Below are 19,786 nucleotides of genomic sequence, written 5' to 3' on the forward strand. Positions count from 1 at the left end.
TCCCCATGTCTAACAATGAAACTAATTTACCCAGAGAGCCCCTATATAAAATATTTTGGAGTTGCATAGGAAACTGAAATCCCTTTTAAAGATGTTAATGGGTATCCTTGTAAAGCAGATCTATGATGAATTTCTTGAAACTGAAAGCATTAAGTAAGTTAACTCTTTTGAATTAAATTCCGTAGAAGGTAAATGAGACAACTTCGGAAGAGCTATCCCTCTCCTAGCTATATCAGTAGTCTCAAGGTCATGTTGGTGGAAGATCGTAATTAACTAAATTGTAACAAACCACCTTGGTTAGTGGTATAAAAGCGTGTTGTGATGTTTATATGTGTTTAGGAATCCCGTTTTGTATTAGCGTTAAAGTATGCACTTATTTCCGACATTCTTATGTTTCTAAAAATCAATTAAACTTGTAGAGTCATTAGGTTAATTGGAAGCAGAAAAGATGAAAACTATGCAACCGCCTTCGCCGGGAATCGAACCACGGGCCTCTGGAATACCGGCCCAGCGCACTGAACCACTACACCACGAAGGCTCCCTAGGGAAGTAGGAGAAATACCTTATAAACTAACCTAAGTGAAATTCTGAGACACGCATACTAGCCTGCAATTGATATGAACCAATTAGTACGAAGGTACAAACATCTATTATTTTTGTACCTTCGTACTAATTGGTTTATTATCTGATACCCAGAGAGCCCCTATATAAAATATTTTGGAGTTGCATATGAAACTGAAATCCCTTTTAAAGATGTTAATGGGTATCCTTGAGATGATGAATTTCTTGAAACTGATCTTCGTTCAATACTTTTTTTCATTAATTGCAATGCTAAGTCCTTCAAAAACAGACTTCTGTTTCTGGTTGATGGATTAGCAGTTGAATGTAATATAATTCAAGTATTTATTATAGCAACATTCAGTGCAGGAAAGAAAATTACCACTGACCACCTCCTTGTTATTCTTGCAAATGAATAACTGGCTGACATTTCATTCCCCATATTCACTACTCCTTTAGTCATATTATAAAAGCATATAATTCCTGACGTTTTATTTTTTCCAATAGTCTCGTTTATAGTATGATCGTTATATAATGTTTAAAGCATAAGAACAGTTTTTCCTTTTTTAGGAACATCAGGAATGAATGTTTTATCTTTTTCGAAACCAAAACAAAACAAAAAAAATATTCCTAATTTCATCTTTAGTTTCCGAAATGCAATCTTCATCGCTTTCAAATATTTCTAATAAATATCACAGGCGTTGCATCTCCAATTCATAGGGAGTCATTCTTTCTACCATAATGCAGTTAGAAAATTTTAAGAATTTAATGTCAAGTACTTTAAAATCACTTGCGAGTAGAAATATTTACTGTTACACTCTAGAAATAAATTTCTGAACTAAATACTCAGTCAGAAAAACACTTATGCGGACAGGCACGTGGGGTGTGTCATATCCCAATTCCAACACAATACCGATAAATCGTTTTCTGAAACACACAGGCAAAGAAAAAGCGGTTCTGAACGTCAACCACAACTAGAAACTCAGCTACTGAAAGCAGCACAGAATTTCAGTTTCACAAGTTAGGAATATTCCACTTTTATGTAGGGTTGGGGTATAATACACCCCACGCGCTTTCCCGCGGGTTAAGACAGGCTTTTGGATATGCTTAACGCTTTTAGCAAAATGAGCAGCAGGCATCTGAATGTCGCAAACTCGAAGTGGCAAAATCTGGATACTTGTTTCTGTCTTAACTATTTTCAAGAGTAAAATACTAATACCTTCTAACTGCCAGCATCATCAATAATCCACAAAATTTAGATTCGTTAAAAGTAACAATGATCCTTGCTAACGAGACTTTCAATGTATTAAAAACTGAATACTTGCTTGGAAATCATAGCTTTTGAGTTCTACAGTAATTCGAGATGTATATTCATCAAAGTCCTGTTAATTTGCAGATGAAACATAAGGTCGGTAACAAAGTGTTCCGATTTTTCAAATAATATTTGTGCTTTATTGCAATGCTTAGTTTCTTCTACTTTGGTAGTTGCGTCATATGAAAATTGTGTTAAGAATATAAATGATATGGCAAGGACGGTATAAATACCTTAGTTAAAAATTACTTGGGATTTCCGGACATTAAATTTAATTTTGCGAAAAGCAACCTGAGAAAGCATTCAGCCTGTTATTTTAAACAATAGTATCCGTAGAAATATTTGAATCCTAGAATTCTCAATCCATTTCCGTTTACCACGAAATAATCCTGCACACCTGGTAAAATAGCTCCTATAAACATTATGGAGCAAAAGCTTATTAGAATTTGTAATTCACTTATAAACAGCAGATTCCTCAAAACGACAATTCTTTGAGGGAACATAATATCAGCGAAAGGCTCATAATGCCTAGGATGGTTTATTGTTACACTGATAATCCTTCCACAATATTTAGTACATACGGAGTTTGTTGTTCTTGTGTTTTCATGAACAGTTAAATCTGGTTGCAAAATTAAGCTCTCCTTTGTATATCAAAGCACTTAATATCTGGTTTCTTTCTATATTAGTGCATATAGTGTGCGCTTCAATGGGAATGCCAAACTTTCATCTGAGGATGCATAAATTTCGCGTAAGTTGCTAATGAAATATATAAATATAATTTACGAAATACAGATATTGGGCGAAAGTTTCAAAATTCCTTAAGAATAGCTCGTATGAATTAATTTATGCAAAAGAATTTTTAAATAATTTGTTCAAATATTGTTATCTGCTTATAAAATTTCATACAGAAATTTCATGCAAGATTTCAAAATTTAAATTTAACGTTTTAAGAGCTGAAATAATAGTTAAACAGGTCTAATAAAAGAAATGTTTGCTTCAGTTTTATCACTTTATGCATTAAGAGCGATTTAAAAATTTAAAGTAATGTAAATTATATCAAGAAATATGAAATTTAATCAGTGAGATGATGTTTTCGGAGATAAAATTCAAATCTGAAACTGTCGTAATTTCGTAGTTATGAATTTATATTAACTTTAAAATTCATTTTGACTAAAACTTACTTTACTCCATTTTTTCTACATTATACAGTTTCAGACAGAATTCGCAGAAAACATTTTTCGTCAGGTCTCAAATTTATTACTTTTGCCAGTTACATAATATTTCGCAAGTAACGTCTGTGATTAATATATGTGTTATAATCACCAAAAACGTGTCTTTGAATATTGTTTATGTCAGAGTCTAAACTGGGAAATTAGTTACTTTGCTCCTAGAAAACCAAAACTGAGAGCTATATTGGTGTTCGCAAAATACTGAATCCGTTTTTCGCTTTTTTAAAGAAAAGGATCTGAAAGAATGTTCTCTCTGTTGTGTGAATTTGATTGTTTCAAAGAAGTACAAAGTTCTTCAGCGTTTCTTGCCTCAAGTCAGAACTTAATTATATTCCTTTTTCATTATCAGTTTATAACCCAATACCAAAGAGATGCGAAAAAATCGATGTATGTGCGATGCACTTTAAAGTATGCGCTGCTCGTTTTCTTTAAAACTTATGGCACAACTATCTTTCAGAATATAACTGCATCCTTATCTGCCTGCTTTTCCTCTCTTAATATAGGAGTTTTAATTCATGTTTGCTGAATAATCACAGTAAATTAACTGAGTTGCGATTACGCGAGCTGTATATAAAAATAAAAGTAAAATTGGTTTATTGAAAAACGACAGAAAAATTACTGTCACAAAACTTTAACACTCTGGGTACTGAGTTCGGATTGAAAACGTTTCTTTGCACTAAGCCCCATTTGTAAACATCCTCAACAAAATATGCTATCATGAATACCAGCTATACATCGTTAAAAGCCGCAGTTCAACGTCTTTCAAGATATCGAATTAATTAAACAACGTGCACCCACGAGCTCGTTGGAGAAAACCCGCGACAGCCGCTCTGTTTTCGATTCCTTAGTATCTCCTGGATTTACACCCCAGTATTACTATAATGCCACGGTAAGGGCCACAAAAATCTTAAGTTTAGATATATGTGTATTTTGCATGTATGTGAAACTTTGAGCTTATTGTATTACTTGTTAAAATTTCCCCGTTCTTCCCTTGCAAATCCAGTTACATCGGCCGGACACTAGGACATATATTGATACCTATGTTTCCAAATAGTTTCGTTTTGATAGAAAATTGGGTTGCCATTACCTTCATTCCCAAATTCTCCTTTAACCACACGCAAAAATGAGATTGTAATCGACTCGTTTTTCATTCCGATTTCTGTTATCGGTTCAGTAACTTAGGCAAACATCTTATGTGACCCGTATGTCACTGGTATCATTACCCATATATATCACTGCTTACAGGTACCAAAACGCGCATGCGCTAGAACTTTATTTTTTTTTATCACATATTATATAACTTCTTTTGCTTATTTGAATTAATGTGTATTCAATTTGTATGTTTTCGGGTCCATCATTTTATATTTTCATTCTTTCGGTTATTTACTATTATAATGAAGTTATCTGCATTCATTAGTTCAGCTCAAGCAATGTTCTTTCCAGTTGGAATACGTCATCTTACAATAAACAGGTTTGAAAATGAAGGTTAAACAATACAGACTAGATATTTTAGGCTAAATATGAATTTAGAATAGTTTGTGTCTTTTTTGAATCCATAGTTAACATATGCAATCTTATTCAGACTTTCTAGAAACGATTCAATGCGAAACATACGAAGCGTATCTCAAAAAGCAAGAAGTAGTAGTTAATACCTGCATCCTTGAAAGTCTACTAGAAGCTTCAAATAATTCTTCAGGTACATAAGTCTCTGTCTGGTGGGGTGTGGTTCAAGCCACATCCCACCAGACAAAGCCCCTTCTATGAGGTGATAGTTAGCACTGAACTATCATTATTAATAGACAAACAACAACGGAATAAACGCACGTTTCCCAGGTAACAAGCGAAATGCCAAAGCCAAATCTTTTATTTCTTCTGTATCGAAAAACAGAAGCAACAAGATCAAGGCTTTAAACACGATTCGGTCTTTGAGTAGACCACAAGTCCAATGCATACTTCAAAAGTCTCATATAGTATGCTCCAATAAACTTCGCTCACAACGCAGAAAGTGTCGGGGATCCTTATTACCAAACAACTAAACCACGTCGGGGATCTTTATTACATCAACGCTGACACTTCCTAAATAGCCATCCATAATATCCCATCTGAGGTGCAGACAGCAAGAGATTGAAACAACGTTCGCTTCGAAGCTTAGCCTAAATAAGATAGATCACAGATTCAAACAATGGCAAAATCTTAAATGGATCATGAAATGCAAGCCAACTCCCTTCGACAAGCTCACAAAATATCCTCACTTCTACATCAAATGGTATGTGCAAATAATCACAGAGCACTTATCAGCAAAGAGTTGCTATCCATTACAATATATTAGACATACGTAACAAAACTTGTAACAATATATACTATTGCACATACTGTTCCGCACTGCTTTACATCAGGAGTACTACGCCAGACTGCCAAAGTGTATCAGTTACTCAGACTTCACTTATCGTACCCATAGCAACGTTAAGCCCCCTATTCCACTTACTCCATATTATAGCAAGCTACAAAAATACTATTGAATAAACTCGACAAAGGATGCAATAATAAGACAAGATTAATGAGATCTCTAGTGTGGACCCTGAACACATCAGTTGTCCACAAATTAATCCAAAAAAAAAGCGATTGCAGTCACTACATAGCTACACAATATGTTGTTGAAAATAAGACAGACTTCCTGCTCATACAAAAGCTGAATTATGAAGAAATGATTTATCACTAGATTTCTTCTGTCCAATAATTTACACTGCCAGAATCACCAACCAGGGCAGTCTTGGAATCTCCGGTAATGATCTGTAATTGATCATCAAATAAAAATATATCACATTTTTATCATTTTTCCTCGAATTTATAAACGTCTAAACTGTTCTTTCTTCAATTTATTCTCTTGCAACAGATGACATCGCAAATGAAATAGACTCCATACATCAGAATACATATCCTGCCAATCATTTAATTAACTGCGGAGATTTCAGTACGCACAATGCCGCCTAGGATAATAGCCTTAGCAATCAGGGCCATATAAATATTTCCCTTATTTTTCTTTGAAGGTTTTTATGTTTAACATTACGCAAATTTTACCATGCAGCTGATTTAACGATAATATGTGCTAAGTTGCAGCTGTAACTGCATTCTGAGTAACGACTGGGAATTTATGCGCATTCTCAAGAATCTAATACTCATACTTGTTGTTTTGTTGTTTAACTTTTAATGTTAATCTAATACTCATTCAAAATTTTGACTTATTCTATTATTATTCTCATTTGCTGTAATAACTTATTTAATAAAGGCGCATGATTTTAATAAAATAGGAACCAAATTTACAGATTTTATGCACAGATTACTACAATTTACTGTTTCGTAATCCTGCGCGAAAAAAATCATCGTTTTTGTTCACAGTACCTTATCATACATTAACCTCTCAGAAAATTCTTTAGAATGCTAAAGGGAAGGGCGCACTTTCAATCTCATTTTCCAGATCCCATCTTACCGTCCTCAAGTTAACAAAAATGAGTATTCTTTCTAGGGAAATAATAAAAAGTTGCGAAATAATAATCCTAATTTACTGTTTCGCACATTTAAATCGCTACTTCTGTTTTAATATTACATTCTAATTACAGTTAATATAAACACCGAATTATCTTAATCGATTGACAGAAAACATTTCTTTACACCTTAGGTTCTCAACCTTTTGACTACCGCGTACCATCTAAACAAAAATTGAAAAACCAGGACTACATGTTACAGGCCCAGGACTACATTTTACAATGATTAATTTTCAGTTACTCACTTAAAATATTTAAAAAAATATATCTTGCCCTTTGCACAACCGATTGGCTATTCGTATTAAATACACACACATAAAGAAACATTAAATTAAATATTGGTTACCATTTTAATTATGAAAATTTAAGTTATAATATTTGAATTCCAAAATTTTGTATGAAATTTATTTCTGTAATTTTCCCTGGGAAATTCATTTAAGGGCCTCTCACTTTCGTCATGCCCTTCGGGGACTCTCGAAGGAGCTGGAAAGAACAATGGCACTACTCTTATATGCGCCCTCAGGTCGCCAAATGAGGCGACAAATTTCTCGCCTAACATTTTTGGCGAGAAACTTCACGGTGCCATGTTACTATCTAAGTTTTTGTCTGTGTTTCGAACTTTAAGCCTAAAATGTCTCCAAAAACGCGGTTTTCGCACATGCAAAAACCACGTTTTGAATACACAATTTAAACTAAAAATCCGAAACAAAAACAAAAAATTTAGATAGCAAAAACGTAAAGCTTCTAAGCAAAAATATTTGACAAGAATGCATGTACACAGCGATATGTTTCAACTTAAAAAAAAAAAAAAAAATCTACTAATTGCACAACCTAGCCAGCGAAGGAATCTACAAACTACGCCCACCTCGCTTTAATAAATTAACGTAACAACAATAAATTTCAAAGAATACCATGTGCACAGCATCCTGTTTAAACTTTAAAAAAAATCTACGAATTGCACAATCTAGGCATTGCGCCCAAATCAACTAAATAAACTAAAATAACTAAAATAAGTTACAAATAATTCAAAAAAACAACATTAACAACAGAAATTCATTGGAACAAAGCAATGAACAAAACATTCTACAAAATAAAAACAATAAAATAAAATGCACTTACCATAATCAATGCTTCTTCGGATAGCAGAACGTAGCTTTAACATGCCGCCACGTACTCTCTATGGTATTTGTATGACAGCCAGACTCGCTATCCACAAATTCACACTATGGTTCACAAATAAATGTTCAAAACCTTCTTTTCCTAAATCCTTGTAAGATTTCCAGCCACCCGAAAAAATAGTTGTTCAAGGCTCAATCCACTCTTTAATACACTGCATCAGCGTTTCCTTACTTCTATCATGCACAGCCACTAAAAATAATCTCCCAGACCCTCTTACAACCACGTCTCTCATTGCAATATAGGCCCTTTCAAGACACTCACGACACGAACCAATGAGAAATTAAACCACTGCAGCAAAAGAGTTTTCAACATCAAAAGGGTTGCCATACAACACGCAATCGCGCCAAAAGTAAGCGCAGAACACATATCGCCACATTTGGTGAACTTAGGGTGCATATAAGAGTAAAGCCAGAACAATTGTATAATAATAATGCTAGTTGATTGTCTTCTATCCACCACCCGTGAATCATCACTTTTCCTCTTAGTCAATCTTTGTCATCTTTCCGTTTTTAAAATCTAGTTTTGTTTTATTATTTTTCACAAATATTTAAATGCACAATATATTACGAGGTCTTCAAAAACAAATGACGATATTCTCAAATCGCGTAGAAAAATAAGGAAATCAAAGCAACAGGAAGACAAAATAACTGGCAGATGAGTTGCAGCTGTGTCTGCATACAAAGTAGAAATACTTTTTTAGGGACAGCAAACCGACGTAAAAATTGATTTCTAATTGAAACTAGAGCAATATGAGCTCGGATTGGTGGCGATATGAAGTATGCAAATAAATCAATCAAAATTATAGAAAAAGAATTAAGGAGATACTATTATCTTTTTATAGGAACTCATTTTTATTTCCTATTAAGTACAACATTCATTCCTATTATTCCTGACATCATTTATAATACATTTTTATGTCGCTTTCTAAAAGAATACTTGCAGAAATAGAAGCGGCGATTGATTTTGAAGAACACTCAGATTGCATACATTTACGAGTGTTAAAGAAAACTTAAACGGGTTGTTGGGGTATTTAATTTTTGAATTTAAAAGTTAAAAATACTTTTCTTTAGTGGTACGCATAGCGCCGGTTTAGAATCTCTGCTTTAGATATAATTTAAAACTCTACGCTATAAGTTAATAACACAAAATGTATAAATACTAATAAAATAGTTTTAATACTTCAGATTGAAATTATAACAGAAGACAATAACAAAGTTAACTTACGCTGCCTGCAAGTTGATAAGGTTGTAATAGCTTAAGAGGACTCATACACTTTAAAACCCATAAGATCTTCGAATATGTGACTGTTGCAAGAATTGGGATAACTTCCTTATTTTAAAAAGCAATTACTTCCAATTCTTTACAGCTGACAACATAATATAGCTGCTTTTTGAAATAGCAATCTGTTTGTGTTGCCACAAACATTTTTATAATTTAATCCGCTTTGTGACAAAATTTCTCGTCATGTTTCCACCTTGCGCGCACAGTTTAAGACATTCTGTTGCATAATTTAATTTCATATTTAATATGTAGCCTTTATAACATTTGTAAACTACTGTCAACCAAAAATTCTAAGAATTTCACGTTAAATTTTTATTTTATTTAGAATCGAGTTTATAAAATGTATTTTATTAAAAAAATATGTAATGTTTTCGTGCATAAAATGTTTTAATATTAAAATAGATTCAGGTTTGTGGTTCAGTTAGAAAATAGTTCCCAAATAAAGAATTCATCAAATTTCAAGTATGTACCATTAGCTACTTTTAAAATATCATGCGCGCAAGGTGGAAAACTTTTTGTCACAAAGCGGATTAAATTACAAAAATATTTGTGGCAACACAAAAGTTCTGGTTACTAGTTCTCAAAGCAGCTATGTTATGTAGTCAGCTGTAAAATGTTGAAAGTAATTGCTTTTAAAATAAATAAAATATCCCAATTCGTTCAACAGTCACATATTCGAAGATCATAAGGGGTTGAAGGTGTATGGTTTATAGTCTAAGGATCGATTTCCTGTGCTCAGATGCCTTCTCACGAGCACGTTAAGCAAGCTAGTGTTAAAGGCAAATTGAGTGAGATTAAGCTCTCTTAATTTACATTTTCTGGTAGAATACACGAAACAGTAGGAGAATAAGAACAATAAACATAGCAGCTTATGTGTTAATTTAAAACAAATGTTACAAGAAGAAGCTTTGACCTATTTATTCTCTTACAATAATGCATTTAACGTAATTGAGTATTCAAATAGTTTTGCTACATATAAAACTAATCAAGCGTTTTCTTAGAACAGCAAGCAGATTTATAGCAAGTATCTAACCACAAAATATCAACCAAAAATTATCAAACATAAGTTTTAATATATTTCCAGCAAAAACCTAAAATGTTTGGCATGTGTAAATTATTTCCTATAATATATAGTTTTCTGTTTTATTACTGGAGTGTACTTCTCAAAAAGCAGTTAGTGAACAACATATATTAAAATCAATGGCTTTTGGATGACCGGGCAGGGTTCAGATCCCAGAAAATAAGCTGGATGTATGGGATTTTCTTGTTTCTCTCATTCGCAACGCAAAAGAAAGGTATTTTTCTTTAGAAACTCCTCCACGAAATCATTACGTTTAAGCATAGCATAGAATCCTCGACTGCTTTACATTCTCAATTAATCAACCGACTAATTTCTAAAGTCAGGCATCATTTTTTCACTATACGAAGAAACTTACATCCTGTCGAAATAGAAGTATTGTCATACCATGCATTTTAATATGTATAAATATAAGTAACTTTTAAATTAAACAAATATATTAAAAAACACAAGCAACCAAATAGTGCATGTGCTATCAGTATATATGAATAAGAATTATTGTTTATCTAAGCAGAGTAAACTTTGACTTCAGCAGTTTACCTATTGTATGTAGGCACGAGGTTATATTTAAATTTTTTAAATCCCTTATTACAAACAGAAAGAATACTTATTTTTATTAACTTGAGGACGGTAAGATGGGATCTGGAAAATGAGATTAAAAGTGCCCCCCACCCTTTACCAATCTAAAGAATTTTCTGAGAGGTTGATATATGATAAGGTACTGTAAACAAAAATTACGTGACATGTTATGTTATAAATAGCTGAATCTTCCGTTTTATTTAGTGTTATTGCTTTAACCATATCATGTTAAAGTTGATAAGCTAAATATCACAAAAGCTATGCAGCGAAGCGTACTGACAGTATAATCGAAAGATGAACAGGAAAAAAAAATAGCTGTCAGTCTTCTGCGCATACCGGAATAATCGCTGATAGAAAGTCCTAAAAATAAAACAAATTGACACACAACTTTCATGTGAAGGTAAACAAGAGTGTAAAAAAAGCTTATAATAATGTCATAAACAATGATTAAATTGTAATCCATTTCCTACAAATGCTCATTTCTCATTATAATAGTAGTATTGAATCAAAAACAACTTTCATGGAAAATCCTACGTATGTAATAAAATAACCCAGAAATGTGACACTTTTATTTCTGGAATAAATTTGATAAATACATATGGAAAAGTAATTTTAATTCTACTACGAATTCGACTTTAAGTAATCATATTTTTAAGCGAAGATTAAAATCAAAATCTTATTTTTAGGAATTTTTGCGACAATCTCTAAATACAAAAAATATACTTTAACCAGATATAGCAGGTCAAATGTTATTTTTCAAACTGTTGAATTAAAATTTTCTTTTCGAAACATTTTAATCTTAAAATCTCTAGTCAGTAAGATTCATATTACAAATGACTTTAAATCGTTAAATTATGTATTGAAGTAAGCCAAAGTATATTAGAAAATAAAACAGACGATTCATAAAATTAGTGTTACATGGCTAACTACATATGAATTAAATTTTTAAAAACGTTTGGATTTCGTTTTGAATATGCTAGATGTAAGTATAGTAATTTCAGAGTTACTTCCTTACACATATGGGAGCCAGATAATCAGTTAAAGGATCTTTAATGAAGGAATGAAAGCAAGGATATATTTAAAATTCTCAATGGGATATCAATATCAGTCTTTAAATCTTCAGTTCTTTAAATTCTTTGGTGGGGGTGTATTGAGAATACGGCAAAGCACATTAGGGCTATCTGCCTAAGGGGAGGGATGCCTTCGTGGAGAACTTTCTAAGGAAAACTGGCTCGTATACACGTTACACATGGGAAAACCAGGAAAACGCCCATGCAGACAACCCGTTTGTGGGATTCGAACCTCGGACCGAACTACCAGTGTTCAGCGATTTTACCGCTCGGCCGCTTGTGGGCCTTAACTCATTCTTTGAAATTCACGCTTATATTATTTTTGTGTAAGAAATAATCAATGTAGAGTGTTACTTAAATGTTTGACATACTACAATATTATCTTTTCTGTTAAATCCTTACTAAAATCTTTTCCTTAACTTAATTTATAATATTAATTTAGATACAGTATTATAGTAGACCTGCATTTATTTGAATCAGCATTTGAATTAAAATAGACAAAAACTAGTTCAGTCTAAAAGTTAACACAAAACAAATAAAGATGAAAGTATAGTAGACTGCAACTGAGATGAAATTATCTTTACATATTTTCACAGTTTTGTAATTACAATGAACATAGTAAAATGTGCTCTCCATATGCAATTAAACATAAAAAAAATATCGCTAACTGTACTTTAATTTTGTTGTGTAGCGAATTTAATTTAATTAAGTGATTCATAAAAATCAAAATTTTAAGTTGTAATTATTCAAAATTTGAGCTACACAAGTTTGGTTATATTCTTTTTGGGCCTATTAATTCTAGTGTAAAATATTTTGGCTTTCCGAGTTTACGCGAACTGCGTCTTCAATCTTGTACACGCGAACAATGGATAAGTATTTTTGTTTCTGCGTAATAAACTCAGTTTTTCATGTCAAAAATTAATTTGATTTCTTAGTATTTAATATCATTAGTTGCAGAAAAATTAGCTCTTTAATTTGGCATAACTTTCATTTTTCTAACTTTAATTGCATTTCAGTTATGAGCTTTAATTAGTAGATTTTCTTCGTTTCGCTTGTGATTTAGTTAAAGGGGGATGAAATGCCTTCTTTCCGGTTGAAAAGTCACTTTTTGCGAGTTTTCAGCGTTCTTTCGTTGGGACCCTTGCAGGGTTGTTGAAATTCCTAATCTCCCCCGGTCGCAGGTGGCAGTTATTTGGCGAGGGTTTGGCGACTTGGATTTTCCGTTGAGGTTTCAAAATAGTGGTTTTGGCGAGTTTGATAACATGAGGGTATGCTGTGGTTGCAACTATTTCAACTTTCGGCGAAAAAATGGGTTGCGCCAACTTGGCAGTCCGGCGCTCTCCCTTTTAACGGGTTGTTTTAGGGGACGAGCTCACTTTTGACACTTTTTGCACTTTACTTCTGTTGCCCTTTGAATTGGCCGGAGGCGACAGCTGACTCCGACGAAGAAAATGGAGTTTCTCCCCAATAGGCCTACGGGCCTCTTGGCTAAGCGCTGTGAGCGCGGGACGTAGGTATGGGCATCTATGTCTTCAAAAAAAAAAAAAAAAAAAAAAAAAATCGAAATTCTTTCATCAGTTTTTGTTGTGGGTGTTTGTGTATCTCAAGGAAAATATACAGAAGTAAATTTCTAGAAAAATGATGCGCACCATTGATTCTTCGCTTCACTCGAGACCAGAGCGTTAATTAAAAACCATTGCTTTTGGAACCTCATTTGCTCATCCTAAATTCTACTAGAACTTCAAGGCTACCATAATGAATAAATTAAACACGTTGCTTTTGGAACCTCATTTGCTCATCCTAAATTCTACTAGAACTTCAAGGCTACCGTAAGGAATCAAACTGTTCTACGAACATCTTTTTCCATTCAACAGGCCGCCAGCACTGTATTTCACTTATCTTGCCGTAATGGAACCTCAATTGTTCATCCTAAAATCTACTAGAACTTCTAAGCTACAGTAATTGAATCCAAACTGTTCGACGAACATTTTTTTTTTTTTTTTTTTCCATTCAACAGGCTGCCAGCATTCCTCATGAGCTTCGATGGATTTCTTTTGTTTGATGATCCTTTACAGATAAGTTCCTTTTTCTTTTTGGTTAATTCTTGGTTAGTTAAATATTATAGATTTCTGCAGTTAAAATGATTGAATTAACTTAATTTGTTAATTTGTTGAACCCTAAAATTTTTTATTGTAGTTGATAACTTTATCCTAACTCTATAGAAATCATTTTTCCTTGGTGTATCAATCAAGTAAAAGCTTTAAATGGAATAAAGATTTATAACCTTATTAAAATTATTGTAACTTAACTTAATGGTTAAGAAAATTAAGTTCTTCAGGAAATTATTTACCTTAATATTTTTTTTTTTTTGAATTACTCATTGGTGAGGATGATTTGAAATAGTGCTTGTATTAGAGCTTTCTTGTTTCTCAGGACGAACTTGTTTGTAGAATAGTAAATGTGTCAATACTTATCTTATCCGGTTAAAACCATATTTAATTAATCTAAGAAAAAAAAATTAAATAAATAAAATTGTTATGTGCAATAATAGTATTTAAATGATTATATTGAGTGCAATATTAAGCAATATTTTTGTTGTATTGATGAATTCTGTGTGAAGTAGAAAGTGTAGCTTGTTAAATTTTTTTTTTATTATTTTTTCCCCGGGGAGGGTAGTGTTTCTTAAATTTATAGTTTATTTTGGTATGTTTTACCAGATTTGCAATATTAAATTTAATAGTAATTACAAGGATGTAAAATGTGTAAAACAATAGTTCAAATTTTGTTGAATATACTTTGATATTTTCTTTTTAACTAATGGATATATATATATATTTATAATTGGCATTAATAGTTAAATAAATAAGTTTTTCTAGATCATTCAAAGGTTAAATTTTTGTGTGTGTGCTCATGATTTTCACCCTTCTCATTCTCAAGTTGATTTCAGGGTTAATCCGAAAACACAACGCAAAATGTACAGGGCTTATTGATATTAGTATATTACTGTTAAAAAAAAAAAAATTAAGTGTTATGTCAACAGAGTAGGAAACCATATTGATTTTTTTTATAACATATTGGTGCCATGATTTTTCACCATAACAATTTGAACTAGAGTAACATTTCCAAAGCGCTGCTGTTACTATAAGAATGTTGTTACTATATGCACGGGAAGCCGTACAACTTCTATTCTGTTTATCGTAAAAGCAAAACTTTCAGAAATGTCGAACAGCTTCCAGAAAACGTGCAATCCAGACATTTTATCTTTAATGGATTGATGTTTGCACTGAACTGTTTCTTTTTATCTAAATTAAACCTTGAATATATTAGAAAATTTACATTTTCCCTCGCGTATCTGCATAACCCCGCATTAGAAGCCATGAAATGTGTAAAGAATGTATGTCCTTCCTGATATGCCTAGCCGGGTTGTGCGCTTTCCTAGTTATCGACATGGCCAGCAGCCGTGATTCTTTCCTGCATGGTGGGGCGATATGTTGCACAGGATCCTAACATGGAGTATAGATGTCGAAGAACTGAATGAGACTAGAAATCTAGCAGAATAAAACACGGACAGCATTGACTGCGAAGCCAACATATCTGCCGCGAAATACTTGACTAAATTAATCTGAATATGTTGCCAAACTGACTCTACTACTACGCAGCAGTTTATACCCTTCAAGTTACTGTTATCTATGTTATGTCTTTTTCTCCAAAATAGTTTCACATATCCTCTCATCTGTTTTGTAAAGTTCAAAGAAAGCTCTCCCTAAAACTTATCTTTCACTTATATCAAGTATGACCCTGTAGTAGTAGTAGTAGTAGTAGTAGTAGTAACGGATTATGTGGGCACCATCCCCCTACCATTACGGTTAATCGGTTCTGCCCACGCCCGCCCTTATCTAGTATTTATTAATAAATCAAAGGTTTTTACATTGCCATATAGTGTGTCATATAGTGCCATATAAAAAAATTAATAAAAATAAAAATCTTAAAGTAGTACTTTAGAGTCCTTCATGAAGTGTATCTTTGTAAGTAATTCTTTAATCCTGTAAGGCTAATCTTAATTTGTCTATCAGTTAATTTTTAGTTGAAAGTTACTTTCCTGTCTTTCTTTAATTTTGGCTTACAACTTCCAGCCAGAACGTATTTTCAGAATAGGGGTTGAATGCAAATGAGGAGAAGAAGTATTTAACTGCGAAGTTCTACTGACTTCGTGAAAGAGCCAAAGATTCTGATCAGCACGCGTTAGCCTTTTGGTGATTCTCTCTCACAAGCTATTATTAAGCTCTAAGCCTAATTTTTTACCCTAGCAGCCACATTTGTTTACATTTGAAACTTAGCAGATTAGTGGATTTGCTGCCAATATAGAGAAACTAAGCTTCGCAACAACAAAGTAACATCTTCTTTTATTATTGCGATTTAAGTTATGCTTAATCCATTCTTTAATTAGCATTTAAGTTATTAAATTATCTGATATATTGACTCAGCATAGCGTCTGCAACAAATTAAATCAGTTTCTACGCCTTTAGTGTCTTTTGCCGAGTGAGACTAAAAGTAAACTTTCAGTTTTGTGCACCGAAACCTCTGCCTTCTTGCCCGCTGGCCAAATTGCTTGTTTTGGGGTAGAAACTGTTTTAACTGTATTTGGTGTCGTATGTGTATCTATATCTTTAAATTCTTAATACAGATATTTTGAGTTTTTATATACTTTTGCCTTGTCGCGAAGTGAGAACTGAGTTAATTGAGTGATAAATAGTATATCTCTAATGAAATTCAAGGAAATAAGTTTAAAAGAAAGGCAGGAAGCATGCGTATAATTTAGTAATCCGTACAAGAAAATCATGCCGTGTACACATCAGATTTTTTATCTTTAGAATAACACTTTTGATGAAAGAAAGGTTAGTGTCTTCTATAGCAGCAAGTAAGACAAAAATGTACAGATGATTAAATGCTTCTTTGAAAATAATACAATTTGGTTTTAGCCTATTTCTATAAGCTAATTAAAGGTTTAACTTGCGAAGTTTAATAGCATTATCATTGGATGAAGCCTGCGTCATAAGAATCATATGACAAAGATTAACTTTTAGATGCCACAACTTAAAGAGATGTTTTATAAACATGCTACTATTTCTAAGATAAAAAATTGAGACTACTAAGCCAAACAGCAGATTTAAATACAGCATTTAATTTTAAGATTTTCTTTTAAATATATTCTTTTAGACAGTCATGTTGAGTGTCTTACGTTGCCAAGCCAAAAAGCGACTTTTGAAACTTTACATTCTCTTTCCAAGTGCTAAACGTACGTGAGTCTTCTGTATATGAAGAGACGAAGAATATTAAACCGGATGTCCATCCAAGGTAATCATATGTTTCTAATCTTGTGTATAATCAGTCAAAATAATTCCACTGTTTAGGAATATTGTTTACAAAGAATTCTCGCTTCCCTTTTTAGCATGTGGCTAAATTTTCCTTCCGTGGATCCACGTATCATCTTTTCGTGGATCTACGTATCGTCTTTTCGAGGATCGACGTATCATCTGCCATTCGCTACGCTCTTTTCTTTTTTCACTTTCAGAACTGAAATTTTTCCGTTTTCTGCAGGCTCAGATCTGCGCAGCATTTACTAGTAAAGGGCGTTAAGCATCCTTAATCTCAATTATCTGCTAATTTTACAGATGTCCGGTTCCGTAGTAAATAGTGCCTTCATCTAGCTCTTTCCGAATTATATAATTCCTCTTTGTCATTCGTCCAAATCCTCCTTTCTCTTTTACAGGAGCTAAAATTAAACAGTGGTTCATCAAAGTCCTGTTTCACACGAACAGTTTCTCCCATGAGTTTCGAGCGAGTTTAGTTGTAGTTGTACGTGTCGCTGAAAAATATTCTTCATTTTCCTACATTCTGTTAACAATAACTGGGATTGTGAATCTTTCTGTAACTTCCGGCATTGCGGCCTTAAGTGGTCTGCTGAGATGAGAGAACAACAGTTATGAGGTTTGAATTTCTGAAAATGGTATTAATTCTGATTGTTGAAGGATTCCACCTTTTCCGAAGATTATTTAAATTTTCTTCCTGATTGATTATATTTTTGCGGACCATTGTAACTTTCCTTAGTTTTATTTCTCTTTTCGAATCTAAGCTATGAAGTAGAATGACTTTTCTTCGGTAATATATTCCATTTTCTTATAATTCTCTAATAGCTCTGCTGCCTTAGAGCAAAATGTTCAATTCTGACCATTTGCTCGTGTATTTACCTATTGACGCGACGCTTCATTTTGTCATTTAAAGATATTTGTAGTTTTGTGTGGGCTGAAAACCTTCCTCATGTTCATAAACTCCATTAACAGTAGCCGGTATTAAATATTTCTGTAACTTCAGATATTGTTGCTTTAATTGGTCTGTTGAGACGTAAGAATAACAGTTAAGAGGTTTACATTTCTCAAAATGGCATTAAATCTGATTGCTGAAGGACTTCATCTTCTGGATCTCGAATTTTTACAATAATGAGAATTCGAGATATCTAATTCCCAATCCCGTGATTCAGTTTTCGAAATAGTTAAATAATTCAACGACAAATCCCTTAGAATACGTAGTTTTAGCTTTTTTTTAATTACACAAATTTCATGTCAGAATTTAATACTCCTTGTTTGGCAGGCGTAGTCATAAATCTGAGATTCTGCCTTCCGCATGTAGAGAGAAAGTATTAATAATATGGAAACCTATTCTGATTGATTTATATTAGCATGCTTACTTTAACCCTCAAACATTGCAAAATACAGACTAATATCACTCTCTTGGTGGTCAAATTTTTGTATCATCTTTTGGAAGTCGAAGCGATTTTAAAGCACAAGTTTTTCATTCTCAGCGATACACAGATCATTTCTTTTAGTTGTCACCAACTCCAGTTTGGGTATTTCAAATTCTCTTTTTTCTTAGTTATTCTATCGTACCTCTCTTCTTCTTTCTTAATCCTATTTCCTTCTTTTTCTCCTTCTTACGTAGCGTGAAAGTTGTATTTTTCATGAGGTTTATTATAGATATCTCTTCGCAGTTTTTGCTAGTCATAACAGGTTTTAGATCCATTATCATAAGGTCAGGTCCGACCTTTAAGCCAAGTTTTAAGGATCCCTTTTTTCTGGCTTTCACTGAAAACTCCAATTCCATAATGTTCCCACTATTATTAATTTAAATCTAACAACTCCCACTCCTAAAACTTAACGAATTTCAAATACCAAGAATAAATTTTAACTCTTAAAATTTGTCAATCAAATTGGAAATAATTTCAATCACAATATCAAAGACAATTTTTGTAATGATATAAGTATTTAGTGTTCAATTATAAATGATGAAACCTTGAAGATTTATGGTTATGCAATCACATATATTATTAAGGCTACATAAATCTCTACATTTATATGAGTGTATGCATTGCAAATTATTTTTTAGTTCTCATAAGTAAATATTAAGACATAGTCTGTTTAAAAATAAAATATTGGAGTTATATACCTTATAATATACCTTTCTCTTGACACATTCGCTATAAATTATCTACTTCTCATAATTTCATTTCAAAATAAATCATTTAAACTCCACAGCAGAAACTTCTAATAACTCTAATGCTCAATGCTTTCATAGGCAAGTTATTAATGACATGTGAAAATAAAACTTAAAATACAGAAATAAAAACGTTTGTAGGAACGTTTTTCTTACACAATCAATCTATATGGCTTCATGAGCAGTTAACATCATAAAAATAAGGTTAACACAACATATATCAAATGATCGTTTCTTAATATCTCAGATTAATCACAGATCTTAAATACAGATTCCTTAAATGCGTCCTTATATTATTCGAAACAAAAAGTTAAGTGCAGCTGTTGTTGCTTGGAACACAAATATGTTGTTAATCAGCATGCACAGACAAAAGATTCTATGCAACACTGCTAAAAACCTAGAACAAAACC

At 32.7% G+C, this 19,786-nt stretch overlaps 1 protein-coding gene across 1 annotated transcript in view; it reads left to right on the forward strand.

Annotated features, from left to right (window-relative positions):
- LOC118198069 (galanin receptor type 1-like) overlaps positions 1–19,786 on the forward strand; it is a 677,895-nt gene that overhangs the window by 515,315 nt on the left and 142,794 nt on the right. The gene's annotated exons all lie outside the window — the stretch shown is intronic.

This window comes from Stegodyphus dumicola, chromosome 2, assembly GCF_044657685.1.
Source record: "Stegodyphus dumicola isolate Sdum_Otavi_A_Nest chromosome 2, ASM4465768v1".
NCBI classification, from domain to species: Eukaryota; Metazoa; Arthropoda; class Arachnida; order Araneae; family Eresidae; genus Stegodyphus; species Stegodyphus dumicola.